The following is a 20,526-nucleotide window of genomic DNA, read 5'->3' as shown; positions in this document are numbered from 1 at the left end:
GAAACGTAAATGGGGGGGAAGTAAAACAGAGGAACTCAGCAAGATTCAACGCATCATTTTTGTGTCTGCACGGGGTGTTCCCTTAAAGGGCAAAGCTGGAATCTTCTCCTATAACGAGAAACACGCTCGCCGAACGGGCCGATGAAATGTTTTGACAAGATATAAATAACTGGCTCAGCGATTTGCAAATACTTGGGCAGGCCGGCAGGCCCCAACCGTAGAACGCACGAACGGAAACGTGGTACCCATTACAAACGCAGAGCCCCCTCTGCCAGCTGTGCCTGAAAGGCATCGACCCCTGGTGCTGGCGGGCTCGCCAAGCGCGTTCTGTCATACCCGAACGCGTGTGAGATGAGACATGAAACATGTGCGAGCGGTAACGAATTACAGCACACGTTTCAGGAATTGCGCTTCGTACTAACACATCGTACATCATTGTCAGCTCGCCTCATCTTCCTCCGGCGTGATATAAAAAAGGCGCGTTTTCTCTCGCCCGTGACATGGGCGGAGGTTTTCGGGTTATGTATACATCGATCGCATCGAATGGGAAGAATGCCCTGCGCCCTTTTTTGTATGTTCCATTAAAGTGATTTCTGGAACGCAGAAGGGTGGGGAGGGGGTACATCTACATGGGAGAGCGCTCCCGGCTCCCCCTCTGCCACGCACATGTTGAATCGCGCCTGTTTACATTGAAGGAAAAAAAGAAAAAGTACAATGTTCCAATTAACAATCCTGTAAAACAAAAATTTCTTGTTGGCGAAAAAAAAAAAAAAAAAGTCCTCACTGAGATCCTTTGAAAGAGAATTTTCTGTTTCAGATCTTTCATCTCTGGGCTGTAAATACACGGCGGTGGTGAGATCGCAATGTAACCTTGACTGCCGCAGTCTTAACCCTTTAGGTAATGCGTTGCACTGAAGTCGGAGAGACGGAACACCAGGAGGTGCGTTGATTCATTTAAAGACAGTACAGGGGAAATAGAAACAGGGCCTATCCAAGATACTCAGCTTGCATAGTGTGCTGGACTTGCTAACAAGAAAGCCCAGCAGTGTTTGCATGCTTGGAAGCACAGTTCTATTGCTAAGCCACACAGCCCTGTCTCTGCTAGAAGAAGGAGTAGAGGGCGTTTCCCTCTTGTGAGAAATTTGATCTGCAGTCTTTGTAATCTGATCTTCCTGCTATTCAGGTCTATATTACAGAACAGCTGTTCACTTAAAGAATATGTTACCCCAATATTTCACATTCCTGATGTAGCACCCTGATGTTTAGGCAAGGTTGCTAGTAAATTTACCTGCCAGGTATAATAGCCTAGGCCAATTGAGAGGAGATCAATTGATTCCATCCTAATTCTGGAATTGCTGCACTTCTTTCTTTCGTCACTAGATGGCCGGGTATCTGGTGGCATTGGATGGAACAAGGGCATTGCAAGGACAGATTAGGAATAGATGGTGTATCTCAGCCAATGGGCAGGGATCTTCTTGGGTCCCTTGGCCTGCTGGGAGAGGCTATTTAGTTGGGTGAGGTCAGGTGATCTGTGTTCTGTGCCACCTGGATGGGTGTCTGGGTGGACGTGTGTTGTAGTAGCCCGGGCTGCTAGGCCAGAACCTGAGGCCTGTCCCGGGCACATCTGGTTGCTAGTCTGTCTGAGGGCCTATCCAGAAGAGAGCAGCGCAGGGTTGGGATTGCGGCTTGCAGTCCAACCAGACGTGACGGTTCTGCCGGCCGGGGAACCAGTCGTGGTCGGAGGTAGAGGGGAAGCTGTTGCCACTAAGGGATCAACCACCTTATTACTGGAGACCACCGTGAGTAGCTGAAGCAAGTACTGGAGCAGAATTCTCCCCAGCAGGGGACGGTGAAGAATCGAGAAGCAGGTGCCAAGCCAGGGACCCAGCCAGCGGAGGTGACGCTTGCAGAGCAGCCTTGTGTGCCAAGCCAGGGACCGAGCAGGCCAGTGGGGTGACGCTTGAGGAGTATCGGGAGTGCCAAGCTAGGGACGCGGGGGTGTTTGGAGTATCTTTATCTGCTGATTTGTTTAAACTCTGGAATACACATTTCTATTGTGGTGTAGGATCTGGTCCTGCTGTCCCTCCATCCCTCTTTCCTTCCTTCTCTCTACTTCCCTCTTTTCCCCTTTCTTTCTCCATCTCTCATTCATCTCAGACTCTAACCACACCCCCATTTGAACCACGCCCATATAAGCCACGCCCACTGATCACGTAAACCATGCCCATTTTTCTTTTTTTCTATGTCATGCCTACAAATGCATGCCCCGCCCCTAATTAGAATAAGACTCTGCCTACAGCCAAGAAGTGTCCCTATACATTTTTTTACAATGTTGGCAACTATAGATCATCCATCAATGAAGATGTGACATCCCATCCACTGTGTTCTTTTTTAGTTACTGGGCATGGAGGAGGAGGGAGGGACTGGGCTGTCATTTAGGATCTGTATACACACCCAAATGTATGATGTCAATATCATGTGACCTGAAAAGCTCAGCTCAACAAGGAAATATTCTCTACAGCAATAGAGGCCAAACTGAGCATATGCAGGGAGACCACTCTGACTGTGTCTTATGTGGCCTTGCCCAGAGAGATCCTGCAGGAGGGGGAGGATCTGTACATACAGGATCAAACAGCCTTTTTACCCAATATAGAGGATTAACCCCTTAAGTTCCATAGTGAGTATAACAAGCATGCTATTCAGATCATACCTCCCAACTTTCTGAGATGGGAATGAGGGACACCTATTAGCAAAAGGCATAGGACATGCCCCCTGCCACGCCCCCCTTAAAGGAGAATTGTATAAAAAAATGATTGGTTAAAGTTAAACCCACAAGTGCTTTTTTTACCACTACTATTCCTTTATACTGGCCTTTTGAATTTACAAATGCAGCAATTTAGAATTTGGATGAAAGGTTTAGCACTGGGAAACACTTTTTGAAAGATAAAAAGTGCATTTTATATACAACTGTATAGATCAGAGCAAAATGAGGGACAAATGAGGAGGAACGAGGGACAGAGGGACATTGCTCCAAATCAGGGATAGTTGGGAGCTATGTATTCTGCATATACAGACAGATTTTACTGTTGTGGATTCAGTAAGTGAGGCCTGCAGCTCTTTAGATGTTGCTCGGGGTTCTTTTATGACCTCCTGGATGAGTCGTCGTCGTGCTCTTGGAATAATTTTGGTCGGCCACTCCTGGGAGGGTTCACCACTGTTCCAGGTTTTCTCCATTTGTGGATAATGGCTCTCTCCGTGATTCACCGGAGTCCCAAATCCTTAGAATTGGCTTTGTAATCCTTTCCAGACTGATACACGTCCATTACTTTGTTCCTTATCTGTTCTTGAATGATGTGAGGCTTTTTGAGATCTTTTGGTGTGCTTCACTTTGTCAGACAGCTTCTATTTATGTGTATGTGTGAATGTGAGTTAGGGACCTTAGATTGTAAGCTCTTTGACGGCAGGGACTGATGTGAATGTACAATGTATATGTAATATGTATATGCGTAAATTGACGGCGCTATGCAAGTACCTGAAATAAATAAATAAATAAATAAAATAAAATGTTAGTAGACCCCGGACCCTGCATTCACTATATCTGGTCTCCCACAGTACACAAAGCATGGAAATGCAATTATTTTAGTAAATATAAACTGCTAAATACATTTTCTCATCAGCAGTATATAGCAGTCTTGTGACTTCTATCAGTGTCTGCTTAAAGCTTGTAGGAGGAGTTTTCATTCTTGTCCGATTGTCCTATGAGGCTGCAGGACCCCTGACCCTCTGTCTGGACAGTGCTGATTGGCCCTGTGCTGATCACATGCACCCTCCCAAAAAAAAAAAAAAACCCTCTCTAGCAATACACACCAAACTGAGCATGTGCAGAGTACTTCCAAGCATCTGTTCTATCAGGAGATGGATTGGGGACAGTGGAAGAAGGGGAGGAACAGAGAAGACAGGATCAAACAGTCTTTTTACACAATGCACAGGATTAACCCCTTAGGTTCCTAAGTGAGTATAACAAGCATGCTTTACTGCATATACAGACTGATTTTACTGTTGTGGGTTTAGTAACACTTTAAGTGATTTCAACAAGTCTGGCAGTAATCAGGCCTGAGTGTGGCAAATGCAATTTAAATCCACTTTAGAAAAAATGGGTTTAGGCTCGGTTCACGCTGCAGCAATACGGGAACCCTGCGAATCCACTGCGGATTTCCCACATCGCATGTCTCCCCTACATGGATGAGACAAACAACTAGCAGGGGTGCTTACAATAATCAACTTTCATTTATTTATCCAAAAGGAAAAAAAAAAAGCAGTTTGCTGTAACTAAATAGTTAAATAGTGTGAGTTGGAGTTTGGCTTCAATTTGTTAGTGTATCTAAATCTACTAATATATTTAACACTCCCCTCCCCCTAGACTGACAATGCTGCTGTCTGCTGTGCCTCCTCTGCTCATTACCCCAGAGTTGTGTCTCACTAATACAGGAGGCGTGTTGCTGGTCAAATCGCCAGGTGAAAACAGAGGGAAGAAGATAAGAAAACGAATGCAGCCACCACATTTTTGGTTTGGGGTTTAATACCACTTTAAATTCAGTAGGAATTGAAAAGGCCCCTTTATGACGGGATTATTTTCCAGAGCGATTTTCCTGGCACACGGTGGAGTCTCGGTGAGGGCGAGGAAGAGGTCACATGGGTGCCAGAGGGAAGAAGACAAAGACCCACAGAGGTCACAAGTTTTCTAAAAATACATTTCGGGCAGATGTTATTAATAAGGCTCCGCGGTCCGGCCTCCTCATTGGCCAGTTCTGTTTTTTAGGAGATGCTGATTTACAGAACCAAGAGTGCAAATTCTGCAAAGAGAAGGCGGAGTTATTATAAAAGGGAACAATGTCATTGGCTAGAAGGATTTGGCTGATCCCGATCACACCATTAACTCTTGGCAGTGCCAGGACAAGGTCATCTAGAGCCCGGGACGAACATGCCAAACTGCCCCCCCCCCCCCCCCTATAAAGATGTATAAGCATTATGTGTCAGCAAAAATCCCCCCCCCCCCAAAAAAATTGAACACTAATCTGCATACTCCCCAAGCATAAATTCCCCCCGTACAAATCAGCCCCCCTGCTGAAATCCCCCCATTCCAGCACAAACCTTCATCCCCCAAATCACCCCAACACAAATGCCCCTCCCCCCAAAAAGTCACCCCTCCTAGCAAAAATCCCCTACACCTCACATTTCCCCTCTGAGTATACATCCACCCCCCCCCCCCCCCATCCAAATCCCCCCTGCTCTCCTAGCACAAATCCACCCCCTAAATTTCCCCTCCTAGCACAAACACCCCCCCCCAAACAAAAATGTTCCCTCCCAGCACAATTCTTCTCCCCCCTTCACCAATCACCTCTTCTAGCACAAACCCCCCAAATCCCTCCTAGCACAAATCCTCTTCCCCCATCCTCCTTCCCAACACAAAAATCCCCCTAAATCACCACTCCTAGCAATTCTTACCCCCTGCCCTCCCCCAAATTGCCCCTCCCAACACAAATGCCCCCCCCCAACACAAATGCCCCCCTCTCAATCTCCTCACAGCCCCCCACCCCTCCCCACGTCACATAAAAACCTTCTTCTTCTATTGACATTTTCTACTGACAGTGGGGCACCATTTCCCCCACTGACACCAAATATGGAGCACTATTCCTTCTACTAACACCAAAGATGGGGCACTATTCCTTCTACTAACACCAAAGATGGGGCACTATTCCTTCTACTAACACCAAAGATGGGGCACTATTCCTTCTACTAACACCAAAGATGGGGCACTATTCCTTCTACTAACACCAAAGATGGGGCACTATTCTTTCTACTAACACCAAAGATGGGGCACTATTCCTTCTACTAACACCAAAGATGGGGCACTATTCCTTCTACTAACACCAAAGATGGGGCACTATTCCTTCTACTGACACCAAATATGGAGCACTATTCCTTCTACTAACACCAAAGATGGGGCACTATTCCTTCTACTGACACCAAAGATGGGGCACTATTCCTTCTACTGACACCAAATATGGAGCACTATTCCTTCTACTAACACCAAAGATGGGGCACTATTCCTTCTACTGACACCAAAGATGGGGCACTATTCCTTCTACTGACACCAAATATGGAGCACTATTCCTTCTACTGACACCAAAGATGGGGCACTATTCCTTCTACTGACACCAAAGATGGGGCACTATTCCTTCTACTGACACCAAATATGGAGCACTATTCCTTCTACTGACACCAAAGATGGGGCACTATTCCTTCTACTGACACCAAAGATGGGGCACTATTCCTTCTACTAACACCAAAGATGGGGCACTATTCCTTCTACTGACACCAAAGATGGGGCACTATTCCTTCTACTGACACCAAAGATGGGGCACTATTCCTTCTACTAACACCAAAGATGGGGCACTATTCCTTCTACTGACACCAAAGATGGGGCACTATTCCTTCTACTGACACCAAAGATGGGGCACTATTCCTTCTACTAACACCAAAGATGGGGCACTATTCCTCCCACTAATATCAATGATGAAACATTTTTTTTCTCCTCCTATTGCAAAAAGACACTAGGTAGTTTTATTTTTTTTTTACTTTCGCTGATCACCAAGGGACCAGGTGTTTTCTACTCCCAGTCCGGCCCTCCTATAGTCTGAAAGACAATAAACTGGCCCTTTGTGTAGAAAGTTTGGAGACCCCCGATGTAATGGATCGTCTTGTATTACAATGTATTTTCTCGCTCTGAGCATGCGTGGTCTTCTTCATTTGATTTTTGTATGGACAAATACTGAACCGATTAAACATAAACCGTTCGTTATCAACACTGGTTATCATACGAGAAAAATCTTCGTGTTTGTCCTTTCGGATCATTTCTCATGAATTGTCGAAAGCTGCATGCCAAGGATCAGATTATCAGACGATCGATCCGAAAGCAGAATTTTTCATCTGATTTTTCTCATCGTGTGTATTAAAGCATTCGTGTGAAAAGAGCTAATTAGATTGAGGAACCGATCATAGGTCGCCTTCTGTCCTCCCCACGCCATTGGAACCTGCGATGAGCCAAGGCGTTGGAAATGGGCCGTGCATGGCGTGACGGGAAGAGATACTTTGTACATCAACATTGTGGCGGAGGGGAAGTGCACTCCGCTTCATTGAAGAAGAAGAGGCTGAAAATGGAGAACACGCGATGGACGGGCCGCCGAGAGCGGACAATGGGCGGCCGGAGATGGTCGGGGGGGGGTAATGTATAGGACAAAGAAGGGGACTTTGTCACCCATGGACAGGACGGCCGTGTCACCTGCAGAATAGATCCGGGACGGGGATGTTTGCTCAGCCATCATTATCACCTCTCTTCATCTCCAACCATCCCACTTCATTTCCGCGGCCCAGGAACAGAATTCCACAAATGTTTTTGTCCCCATTTTTTTTCTTGGAGAAATCGTGATCCTGACAGACGTCTAATAAAGCTCCGGGTGATTCGTTCCCCCCGTCCCCCCCCAGATTTCTCAGACGGTGAAGAAATTCCAGCCGAATCTATTTCTGTAAAGAGGTTTTCCAATTTATAAAAATGAAACTTTCCACATTCTTCTCTCCAGCAAAAAAACTTGAAAGTGAAAATGTAATATATTGCAGCTTACCGATCATTAGATGTGATGGCTGCATTTGTTTTCTTTTTTAGCCTTTTTTTCCCCTCTGTTTTATTTTCACCTGGTGATCCTGCCAGTTTTTCAACAGATCAAGCCAGCCTGCAGATGTATCAGTTAGAGTGTTGAGACAAACCATTTGACTGACAGGGGTGCTTACCAGTTGCGTCCATAAGGGCGTACGGGCGCCGCCCCCTCTCTCCAGCCACCCCCTCTATGACCAATGGATAGATTCAGGCATTGCCTGAATCTATCCACGGCCGCCACTGCCACCCCCTATCCAGGCGCCCGGCCCCTTTTCGGGCGCCTGAATTACAGTGGTGGGGGGTGTTTTTAACCCTTTCATGACTAAGCCTATTTTTGAAATTTGGTGTTTACAAGTTAAAATCCGTATTTTTTGCTAGAAAATGACTTAGAACCCCCAAACATTATATATATTTTTTTAGCAGAGAATCTAGAGAATAAAATGGCAATTGTTGCAATATTTTTTATCACACGGTATTTGTGCAGCGGTGTTTTAAACGCAAATTTTTGGAAAAGTTACACTTTCATGAATTTTAAAAAATCCAAACAGTAAATTTACCCCAATTTTTTTGTATAATGTGAAAGATGATGTTACGCCGAGTAAATAGATACCAAACATGTCACCCTTTATAATTGCACGCACTACAGTACCTATGAATTTCCATAGGCGATGCTTTAAAAATTTTTTACGGTTACCAGGTTTCTAAAAGACCCCCCATCCCTCCTTTACACTTCAAAGTATTCAGATCGCCGAAAACGGCGATTCTGAATACTGTGTACTTTTTTAAATTCGGCGCCATTGGCAGCCAAGTAAACGGGAAGTGACATCATGACGTCGCTTCCGCGTTTACAACGAGCAGGCTGGAACGAAGCCACTCGCAGCTTCGTTCCAGTCCGCCCCCAGCCGCCGAAGGCAGCCGAATGGACACCGGGCCTCTCGATCGCACGGGAGGCCCGGTAACAGCGGCGGGAGGCGGCGGGAGGGGGGGGATGTCCCCTCCCCCTCCTCCGGTATAACAACCGAGCGGCTTTTAGCCGCATCGGTTGTTATACTCGGGTAGCCGATCGCCCGCTGTAAACAACGGTACCGGGATGATGCCTGCAGCTGCGGGCATCATCCCGGTATAACCCCGGAAAGCCGAGTACGCATATCTGCGTACGGTCGGCGGGAAGGGGTTTAAAGCATCGGCCATAGGCTCTAATAGGCGTCAAAAAAGGTGAACTGCGTGCGCCATGCTTGGCGCTCGCAGTTCACCCAGGTGTTAGGTTCAGTGTTAGGGCAGCAAATATTTATTCACTGTTCTAACACTGAACCGCCTCTCTGCCAAATCATGTGCTCGGGTCTGTTACCCGTCACCTGATTGGCTGAAACAACAGGCACAGTGATTTGACGCCTGGCGGGAGGAGAGGACGGGAGGAGAGACATGGAGGACACCGCTCAGAGGACACCGCTCACTGCCGTCACCTGCTGCCCCACCGAGACAGAGTAAGTGCCGGGCAGACAGGGAGCGAGGGAGGGGGGTCACAGTGGCGGCATTGGATGGCACAGTGGCAGCGTTTGATGGGCACAGTGGCAGCATTTGATTGGCACAGTGGCTGCGTTTGATGGGCACAGTGGCTGCGTTTGATGGGCACAGTGGCTGCGTTTGATGGCACAGTGGCAGCATTTGATGGGCACAGTGGCAGCATTTAATTGGCACAGTGGCTGCGTTTGATGGCACAGTGACAGCGTTTGATGGGCACAGTGGCAGCATTTGATTGGCACAGTGGCTGCGTGTGATGGGCACAGTGGCTGCGTGTGATGGGCACAGTGGCTGCAATTGATTTTTTTTTCAGTATTTTTTAGTTTGTTTGCACCCCCCCAAAAATTTTGAGCACCAGCCGCCACTGGTGCTTACAATGATCCGCTCTTAAAGAGGAAGTAAACTTCCCTCTAATGTTTGTTCCTATAAGTACTGTAAATATCTCCTAAACTTTCACTGTTTAGGAGATATTTACTGTATACTGTGCGGATGATGTCATCAGCGCATGTGCTCTGAAGGAATGGCCGCCCATGCCGTTTCTTCAGAGACATGTGCTGTGACCTGCAGCTCCCGCGTGCATGCGCGGGAGTGACGTCACCTGGCTCCGGCCAGTCACACAGCCGGAGTCCGCAGGAAGAACCCGACAGGAAGACAGGCGAAAATGGATGCGGCCTGCAGCGGGGACGACAAGGGCTTCATTTGCAGGTAAGATTCAAATAATGTGCTAGTATTTGATGCATACTAGCACATTATGCCTTTTCTTTGCAGGTCACAAAAAAAAGAGGCAGCGTTTACTTCCTCTTTAAAGCGGACCTTCAGTCATTTTTTCATCTTTCATCTATTAAATCTTCTGCCCTCATTGTTGTTTTAATTTTGGATAGTAAAACATTTTTTTTCTGCCAGTAAATCCCTTCTACAGCCCACTTCCTGTTTCTTGTCTGGTCATTAGCCTAGACTTATGACATCATGCACAGCTCTCTCTCTCACTCTCTTGCCAGGAAGGGATGGGGGAGGAGTCATAAGACGGCCAATGAGAGATGCAGAGCTGGAGGTGTGTCTCTGTGTGTCTGTGTAAATGTGGGCAGCAGTTTCAGCTACCCACAATTAAAATGGATGCAGCCAGACTTAGTGGAGGGAGATTTCTGCAGCATATTTGGCAAGTACAGAATCACAGTATAGATAAAATAATATGGAAAGTGGTTGGATGGAAGCTTCAGAATGGCAAAACTGTTTTTATTACAAATTATGTGAGCAGACTGCAGTTCCTCTTTAACCACTTGCCCCCTTCCTGACCTGGCAATTTTTTGTGATACAGCACTGCATCGCTTTAACTGACAATTGCGCGGTCGTGCGACACTGTCCTTTTTTACCCCACAAATAGAGCTTTCTTTTGGTGGTATTTGATCACCCCCGCGGTTTTTATTTTTTGCGCTATAAACAAAAAAAAACAGACAAATTTGAAAAAAACACAATATTTTGTACTTTTTCCTATAGTAAATATCCAAAAAAGAAAAAAATCCCTATCCCCCACCATCCCTCTGTCACTGATCCCTTCCCTATCCCCCCATCCCCTGTACTCCTACACAATCCCATCATCCCCAGTGCCATCACATGCCGTACAGAGTCATCACATGCCGTACAGTGTCATCACATGCCGTACAGAGTCATCACATGCCGTACAGTGCCATCACATGCCGTACAGAGTCATCACATGCCGTACAGAGTCATCACATGCCGTACAGTGTCATCACATGCCGTACAGTGTCATCACATGCCGTACAGTGCCATCACATGCCGTACAGAGTCATCACATGCCATACAGTGTCATTACATGCTGTACAGTGCCATCACATGCCATACAAAATCATCACATGCCGTACAGTGCCATCACATGCCGTACAGTGCCATCACATGCCGTACAGTGTCATCACATGCCGTACAGTGCCATCACATGCCGTACAGAGTCATCACATACCGTACAGTGTCATCACATGCCGTACAGTGCCATCACATGCCGTACAGTGCCATCACATGCCGTACAGAGTCATCACATGCCGTACAGTGCCATCCCATGCCATACAGAGACATCACATGCCGTACAGAGTCATCACATGCAGTGATATAAAGTCCCATCATCCCCATCCCCTGTACTCCTATACAATCCCATCATCCCCATCCCCGTACAGCATCTGATGACTCTGTACGGCATGTGATGGCACTGTACAGCATGTGATCCTGTAATACTCTATTTACAATGAAGGGAACATTGTTTGTATAGGGGTACTAGGTAATACACCAGTTATGGGGGAGCAAAGCTCAGCCCATGTCTGAGGAGCTCTGTGCTTCAGTATGAAAATACAAGTAGATGTGAATGGAAGGTTTCATTGTCTATATAAAAATCCAGATAGTCAAAAAAAAAAGGATTTATTCACAATGTTAGCTCTAATTTTATTTCATTTTACTATACCAGTAATGCATGGAATTCCGATGTGCTGTCACATCCATATGTGTATTCTGCTTTACAAATAGATTGTTTTCACTCTGGTAGATAGTACTGTGTATGTAAATCTCATCTACATATTACTATCAGTGACTCCTCTTACCTTAGTCACAGATGATGGGAACATGCTGCAGAGGACAAGAGAGAAGGGAGGAGAGAGAAGGGAGGGGGGAGGAGAGGAGGGGAGGAGAGAGAAGGAAGGGGGGAGGAGAGAGAAGGGAGGGGGGAGAAGACAAGGGAGGGGGGAGGAGAGAGAAGGAAGGAGGGAGGAGAGAAGGGAGGAGGGGAGGAGAGAGAGAAGGGAGGGGGAGGAGAGAGAAGGGAGGGGGGAGGAGAGAGAAGGTAGGGGGAGGAGAGAGAAGGGAGGGAGGAGGAGAGAGAAGGAAGGAGGGAGGAGAGAAGGGAGGAGGGGAGGAGAGAGAGAAGGGAGGGGAAGGAGAGAGAAGGGAGGGGGAGGAGAGAGAAGGGAGGGAGGAGGAGAGAGAAGGAAGGAGGGAGGAGAGAAGGGAGGAGGGGAGGAGAGAGAGAAGGGAGGGGGAGGAGAGAGAAGGGAGGGGGGAGGAGAGAGAAGGTAGGGGGAGGAGAGAGAAGGGAGGGAGGAGGAGAGAGAAGGAAGGAGGGAGGAGAGAAGGGAGGAGGGGAGGAGAGAGAGAAGGGAGGGGGAGGAGAGAGAAGGGAGGGGGGAGGAGAGAGAAGGTAGGGGGAGGAGAGAGAAGGGAGGGGAGGGGGAGGAGAGAGAGGGGAGGGGGGAGGAGAGAGAAGGGAGGGGAGGGAGGAGAGAGAGAAGGGAGGGGGAGGAGAGAGAGAAGGGAGCGGGGAGGGGGAGGAGAGAGAAGGGAGGGGGAGGAGAGAGAAGGGAGGAGAGAGAAGGGAGGGGGGAGGAGAGAGAGAAGGGAAGGGAGGGAAGAGAGAGAAGTCAGGAAGGAGCAGGGAGAATGGAGGGGGAACACCTACACTCTGTAATTCTGGGGAGCAAGGAGATAGAGGACATCAATCAAGCAAAATGACAGGAAAGTGGGTGGATCCAGACTCCAGAGCCAGACCACTGTCTGTATTACGCTGTATAAAAGTCTGTAGCCCCTCCCACAAGTATTTAGCTCGATTTTAACAGAATGGGGGCACTTCTGAGAGGGCTGGAAAGATTTTTAGATATCAGCAGCTCACATAGAATAGATGTAAGTGAAAAAAAGGAAACCCATACTTCTCTTTTAACATGGCGGCCTGGCTATGATTGAAAGAAAAATCGTTCTGCAGGGCACGTGATCCCCCTGAATTCAGTACGTGCTGACCCTCAATAAACATCGCTGAATCCAGTTAAGCGCATTAAACGCTCCGACTTTATTTTATTGGCGTTCCCGGGGGACCTCATTTCATTGTTACAGACAATCGCTCACAGCTGGCTGCCTAATTGTTGGACACCATTCCAATGTGGCACAGCGTCCTGTCAGCATGATGGATCGCCCCATCAGCCGGCTTGCGAAAATCTGTTTGCTTGTTTCACGTGTAATTAGTGATATTATGCTGGTTGTGTAAAACAGATGCTTGTTATCATCGCCGCCATAGATTGCGCTCAGTATTCCTGACATGATTATCCTGTTTCCCATTTCCTAGCCCTGTCGGCGAGCCGCAATCAGGCCGGGAGATTGATTGCAAACATGAGCCGCGGGACTCCGTCGCTGGAGAAAATATCACCAGATGAGGATCTGCGTCTCGCAGCAAGAATAAGGTGCTCACAGTGTGCTAACCGTCCAACACCCCATCACATTACTATTAATATCATTATTATCTGTCATTTGTAGAACACCGACTCCTTTACAGTGCTGCCGCCTCTGATCCCAGGTTATGTGCACACAGAGTGGGGTCTTTCTGGAGAAGGGTGCATACTAGCACATTATGCTTTCACTTTGCAGGGGTAAAGGAAGGAAGTAAAACCCATCAGGGGCTTTCATGCCCATATATCAGCCCATACCCAAAGTAACATCCAGAAGGTCTGGGCAGTTTTACTATCCCTAAAGTATTAATAGAAGGTTATACAATCCGGATTCAAGCAGACCCATGCCATGAAGGTGGCCTTCATCAATTTTCAGGTGCAGTGGAGTATTTTGGTTTTGTGCTCCACTAGGCAAGATTAACCATCTAAATTTGTCCCACCCCTTCCTGTTTAAGATCCACCTCTTTATCTGTAAGCCCCACCCCTTCCTCTTTAGGCTCCCCCTCTTCCTATTATAACTCCAGAGAGAAAGAGGGGGGCTCCCCCTATCCCCCCCACTACACAAGGAGGTTCTCCCATCCCCCCCAAAAAAACCACACTGGACTCTCACCTTCCCACAGCCTGCTGTCTCCTTTTTACCAGCTGTGTGTAGCGAGGCTGCCGAGGCAAGATCACAGCCCAGGACTCTGATCTGCTCTACCAAGTGAGCTACTTCAGAGATCGGAGGCTGCAGCCACCGCCGCCTCCTGCTTCCGTTTTGCTTCCCTGTAACCTAACAGTCAGTCCACAGCTGCCCTGTTGTCACCCCTCTGGCAGGTGTCACCCGAGTGCAGTCCACACCCCTCTAGTGACCCTACTGCTCATAGTGTCCCTTCTGCCTGGGGGCAGCGCCGCTCCCCTGAAGAATGCCGCCCAAGGCAACTTGTTTGCCTCATGGTAGATATGCCACTAGTCAGGTGGATTCGGAGTTTTGCCTTAGCAAATGGATAGATAGGTGTCCTTGGCGAAACATCAGGCTCCAGCCTTGTCAGGCACGTACATTCCAGGTATACACAGTGGCAGGCAGACTGCAGCATCGAAAACTGTGAGTGTGATTCCTGGTAGGCAACTTCAGAGGTGTTTTGGATGGAAGGCATTCCAGTGTTCCTCATTGTTCTACACTGACCCAGGCAGATGTGGTATGCCAACCTACAGAGACGCCGGAAAGTTGCTCCGAGGGATCTACTGGATCAGGATCATCGGTTCCCAAGGAATGTTTTTTTGCCAGCTTCAAGTTGAATTTAAAGTGATTTCTAAAGGTTTTTACCTTCATGCATCCTATGCATGAAGGTTCTGAGAGACAGGACATTGTGGAGTTCAGGAATCCCTTGACGCTAACCTGGGAGGTCTATAGTTGGACATGTGATGCAAAGAAAGTTTCCTTTTATTGGTTGGATGTGATCGGGATGGAGAGTCTATCACTCAGCCTCTAATTTCATCTTGTTTTTGAAGATGGACCCTGTGCTGTTGCTTCAATTTCTATTTCTACCATGTTGAGTAAATTCAGCAGACCATCATGCTACCCTATGGTCCAGGATTTAGGTTCCATCCCTTCCTGACAGGATGCACTTTACTGAATTTGAGTGCTTCCTGAGCTTTGGATGAAGACAACTGTTTCTAAGATCTGCAATATTCTACCAGGGGCTTGCGATGATTGTAGCCATATTAGTACATGTGAAACAGGAGCAGTTGGGTGCTGTCCGTGATGCCCTTTTTGTTTGTGTTGGCAACCGGAATGGGCTTTTGGGGTGTGACCCCTTGAAGGAGGGGGTGTCCAGCACTCTAGGCCTTGTCCTGGAGATTTGTATGTTGCTGTGGATGGGGAGGCTATTGCAGATGGTGCTCAATTGCTTTTCTACCAGGTGGACATTCGGCCTCATCTGAAGCCAGCTTCTGGTAGAATCCTTGGCAAGCTCTTTGAGCTGCAGGCAGTTCACAGCTTTGCTGTTGTTGTTGCATTAAGCAACTGTGGGCTTTTGTTTGCCTATCCCACAGCAGGATTGCCTTGACCAGCCGTAGGTTGAGTACTCTCTCAATACATCCAGATCGAAGCTGACACACTTGCAAACAACAGTCATTTAGATACCCAAAACAGCTATACCCAAGTCCTTAGCAACCAACAAGGGTAGAAGGCACCAGCGCACAATCACTTTGTTGTACCTAAAGTTAATTCAAAGAGCCCACTATACCGCTGGGCTACAGCTGCACATTAAACCAGCAGCATCTGAACATAGTGGGCACCTTATGCAGAGATGTCAACTGACACAATAGGCAGTACAGCCAAACAGGTCCTTTTATGGCACGTTCCTTCAGCACTACTGATGGGCTCAGTAGATCTCAGTATAGCTGACTTTGTTGGGAAGGTGGTAGCTTGTTCTCTTTCTTATATGCTGCCATGTTGGTGCCAGGAAAATGGAAAATTGTATCAATTACTTACAGTAATTTTCCTTTCCTGGCACCAGCATGATAGCATACTAAATCCTGTGTCTTTAGGGAGGAGTGGGCTCCCTCCAGGCAAACCTGTCCTTAATTAAATCATATGCTATATGTGTTTCAAATTGGAGACTCACAAAACTATAGAGTTAGGTCCACGGTACACAGAGGAGTCTTGGCAGTGCACTGTAGCTTTCACAAATATTTGCAAATATGTGCAACTAAGCCTCCTTTTACCATGAATTGTTAGACAGGGCCAATTTTGGTATTCTTGCAGGCTGGCTGGTAAGTGTGCTGGGGAATTTTCTTTTGTTTATGAAGCATAACAAACCCACCCGATCATTCCTAGCAATCTACTCGGAATGGGCAGTTGTGTGGGCATTAACTCTTTATAGCTATTCAGGCGGGGCTACTACCACATGTATGCTGCCATGAAAGGAAAATTAAGATAAGTATTTGAAACTATTTTCCAGTCTTGATTTTGGAGTGCATTTTTATTTATTACAGGTAGCACCATAAATTTTAGCAGCGCTTTACATTTATATTGTACATTCATATCAGTCCCTGCCAGGGGCGGACTGACCATTTCGGGCTCCATGCCACTAAGGAGCCCCATCAGGGTTACCAGCCTCCATAAAACCAGGGACAGTATGTAAAAATGTGTTTTTTTTTTTAAATCCCAAGATTATAGCTGCCCCGCCTCTCCAGTACCTTTTCAGTGTGTGTATGTGTATACTGTGTGCGTATATTGTGTGCGTATATTGTGTGTCTGTGTGTGTATGCTGTGTGGCCCCATAATCTATTGCCTAGGGGCTCCATATTCTCCTATTGCCTGGGGGCCTCATAGTCTCTTATTGCCTGGGGGCCCCATAATCTTCTCCTATTGCCCGGGGGCCCCATAATCTCCTATTGCCCGGGGGCCCCATGAGTTGTCAGTCCACCCCTGGTCCCTGCCCTCAAGGAGCTTACAATCTAAGGTCCCTATCTCACATTCATACACATACTAGGGCCAATTAACATACCAGCATGTCGTTGGAGTGTGGAAGGAAACCAACAGAGGCACAGGGAGAGCATGCAAACTCCAGACAGGTAGTGCCTTGATTGGGATTCGAACCAACAACGGCAGTGCTACTAGGCAGGGGTGCTAACCACTTAGCCACTGTACTGCCCACAGGGTAGTTTAGCATACTTAGCATGCGTTTTTTTTTTTTTTTTTTTTTACATGCATTTAATCCTTATTTGTGTACTGTTGCTTTAAATGTTTTATTTTATTTTGTTGTTTTTTTTTTTTTCTCTTTCTGTTAAATGTAAAATAATAAGGCTAAAGCCCAGTGTCCTTTGCCTATCTCTTCTACATGCCTTTCTCCTGCCATAAAAAAGCAGCCTCAAAAGTAATGAGTGCCCAAGCACTTGAAGCACCTACATTTAGGTGCGTTAACACACGTTACCACCAAAACACTGCTGCTCCTGGTTGAACGAGAAGTTGGTTTTTCTTTGTCTCTATACACCTGTAAATGCCTATTTGTGCATGGCCACCTAGGCTAATATTGAGGGACATTTAGAAGCAGGAAAAATGCAAGATGCCTATAAAAGCAGCGTTAAAAAAACTGAGGGGATGTTTTTTTGCCAGAACAGGTCCAAGATAGTTGAAGTGAGCCTCCATAACCATCAGGAGCCATTTAAAGCCCATTGTAAAAAAAAAAAAAAAAAAAAAGTCAAAAACCACCTTAATTTAATTGACGCCAGTATATTTCGCCATAATAATACATTTTACCAAATTTTACCAAAAGCTCCCAATTTGAAAACTTTCATTTTTGTTCATCCCTAGTACATTATATTACATCTATTATATTATGGATTTTTGTTAATTTTGTACTTTTTAATATAATCCAATTAGTAATTTATGTTATGTGACCTTTAAAGCACGACTCCAGGAATTGGAAAAAAAAAAAGTCTGCCTTGCCCTGAGGTCCCCCCTGCACTGCAAGAGTTAAATGTTTTGGGGTTTAGGAACAGGCATCATCACTTACTCCACTCTCTGCTCTGGTGCTGCCTTCTCCTCCTAGAAGCTCTGGTCTGTGGGCGGTCCATCTGCATCATCACATACAAGGCAGGATTGTTAAAGTGGTTGTTAAGCCACTCTAACCTGTATACACCATCAGCACTGCCTCCTATTGTAGTATCCCCCTTTGTGTGTGATTTATAAAAATAAATGCTGCAAATACCTAATTTCACTGCCGAGATTGCGATCACATGACTGGCCAGCTTTCTCCTTTCCTCTCCTGAGAGATGCAGTGGGTGGGGCTGAGATTCCTCTGCTGATGTCAGTCTGGAGGGGAGGAGGAGAGGAGGAGAGAGCTGCCTGGTCATGTGACCCCAATCTCAGCTCTTTAATTAGGTATTTACAGCATTTATAATTATAAATAATTCACAGAGGGGGACACTGCAATAGGAGGCAGTGCTGATGGTGTATACAGGTTAGTGTTATGAGAGCAGCAGGAAGGGGGAGGGGCGGCTCACACACAAACAGATGGGAGGGGGAAGAGGACATAGGGGCAGAGAGGAAAGCAGATAGCAGGCTGCTGATGACAGAGGCACATAAACTGACCACGGAGTCTGGTCTCTGCAGCCATGATACACCATGGTCAGTTTACAGAGGGGTGGGGAGAAACTGGCAGGATCAGCCAGGTTTTTTAGGTGTTACAGGGGACCAAATGAAACAGGACAAGCACTGTGTCCTATACCATGCTTTAAAGGAGCAGGATCTATATTTTTTTTTTTTGGGTTATCAAATGCTTTAACCATGTACTGTACTTGGTAGGGGCAAGTGTGCAATTGTGGCTGTCCAACATAAGGAGGAGGCTCCAGGGAACTGGTGACACCATTGGAGAAACCCTGCTGGAGCGCAAAATAAAGCAAATACTTCTCCTTTATCTGGCTCCCCTAGACGTAATGATCATTTAACCCTTGTGATGTGAAGGGGCCCCCACTGTTAGGATACTTTTTTTGTAATTCTTGGAGTTGAGCTGTAAACATGTAAACCAGTTTATGGATATGCCGAGTTTATTAAAACATCAAAGGTCATCCAACTGCCTAACCTGCTGCAGCTAGCTCTGACTTTTGGCAATGCTCCATCACTTATGGAGATGAAGAGTATGCAAAAAGATGAGAGCATCACAAATCTGAAGTGAGTCCAGTGAACGACAATAAGTTCTGAAAATAACGTCATGAAAAATAAAGTTTTATTGGACTCACATCAGATTTGTGGCATTTTTATTCTTTGCATACTCCTCAGACTACTCCAAGGATCCTCAGTAATACCCAAGTCCACAGGGTGCTGCCTCCAAAAGTTGACTTTCAGTCTTGATTTTTCTCTTCTTGGGTTCAACACATCCTTTGTGGACTTTCTGGAGAAGACGCAGGTGAGAAAGTGCAGGAATGGTGCTGAAATGGAGACATCTCCTTGTCTATCTCCAGTCTTGATGGCCTCTTCCTCCGGGCTTTGAAGTAGAATCTCAGTTTCTGGCATCTTGGACATGACACCAGTCACACCTCTCAGCATTCCTCTCTCTGCCAGTGGTCTTTGAATTGTTGACAGGCTGGAAGACTGCTGAGGACCTAATCCTGTGGGTGACCTTTTGACTCTGTGTAGGAGATACTTGAAACCTCAGATGGCCAGGATCAGAATGGACATTTTCTCCTCTTCACTTCAGTTAATCAGAAAGCAGCTGGCTTGCCTAGGAAGTCCCATTTGTCTTATCTCATATGATGGGTGCTCTGGGTTCATTTTACTTATCTCATATCATAGGTTCCCTGGGCTCATATTACCTGTTTTGTATCATGGGCACCCTGGGTGCATATTGCTTGTCTTGTATCTTGTGTGCCCTGGGCTCATATTACCTGTCTTGTATTATGGACATCCTGGGTCCATAGTGCTTGTCTTATATCATGGGCACCCTGGGTTCATATTACTTGTCTTGTATCTTGTGTGCCCATGGCTCATATTATTTGTCTTGTATCATAGGCGCCCTGGGCTCATATTATCCTGTATCATGGGTGCCCTGGGCTCATGTTACTTGTTCGGTATCAAGGACAACCTGGGATCATATTGCTTGTTTGTATCATGGGCATCCTAGGCTCTTATTATTTGTTTTGTATCATGGGTGCCCTGGGCTCATATTACTTGTCTTGTATTATGGGTGCCCTGGGTTTATATTACTTATCTCATATCATGGGTGCCCTGGTCTTATATTACTTACCTCATATCATGGGAACCCTGGACTCATATTACTTATCTCATATCATGGCCACTCTGGGCTCATATTACTTGTCTCATATGATGAGTGCCCTGGGCTCAGAATACCTATCCTGTAGCTTGGGTGCCTTGGGCCCCTATTAGTTGTCTTGTATCATGAGCGCCCTGGGCTCATATTACCTATCGTGTAGCTTGGGTGCCCTGGGCTCCTATTAGTTGTCTTGTATCATGGGCGCCCTGGGCTCATATTACCTCTCTTCTATCATGTTTGAGGTGTTGATTTGGCCTCTAGATACTCCAGATCTCCATCCATTGAGCACCTGTGGGATGTGCTGGAAAAGCAAGTCTTCTCT

The sequence above is a fragment of the Aquarana catesbeiana genome, linkage group LG11, assembly GCF_042186555.1.
Source record: "Aquarana catesbeiana isolate 2022-GZ linkage group LG11, ASM4218655v1, whole genome shotgun sequence".
Lineage (NCBI taxonomy): Eukaryota > Metazoa > Chordata > Amphibia > Anura > Ranidae > Aquarana > Aquarana catesbeiana.
The sequence above is the reverse complement of the archived record's forward strand: the minus strand, read 5'-3'. Positions refer to the sequence as shown.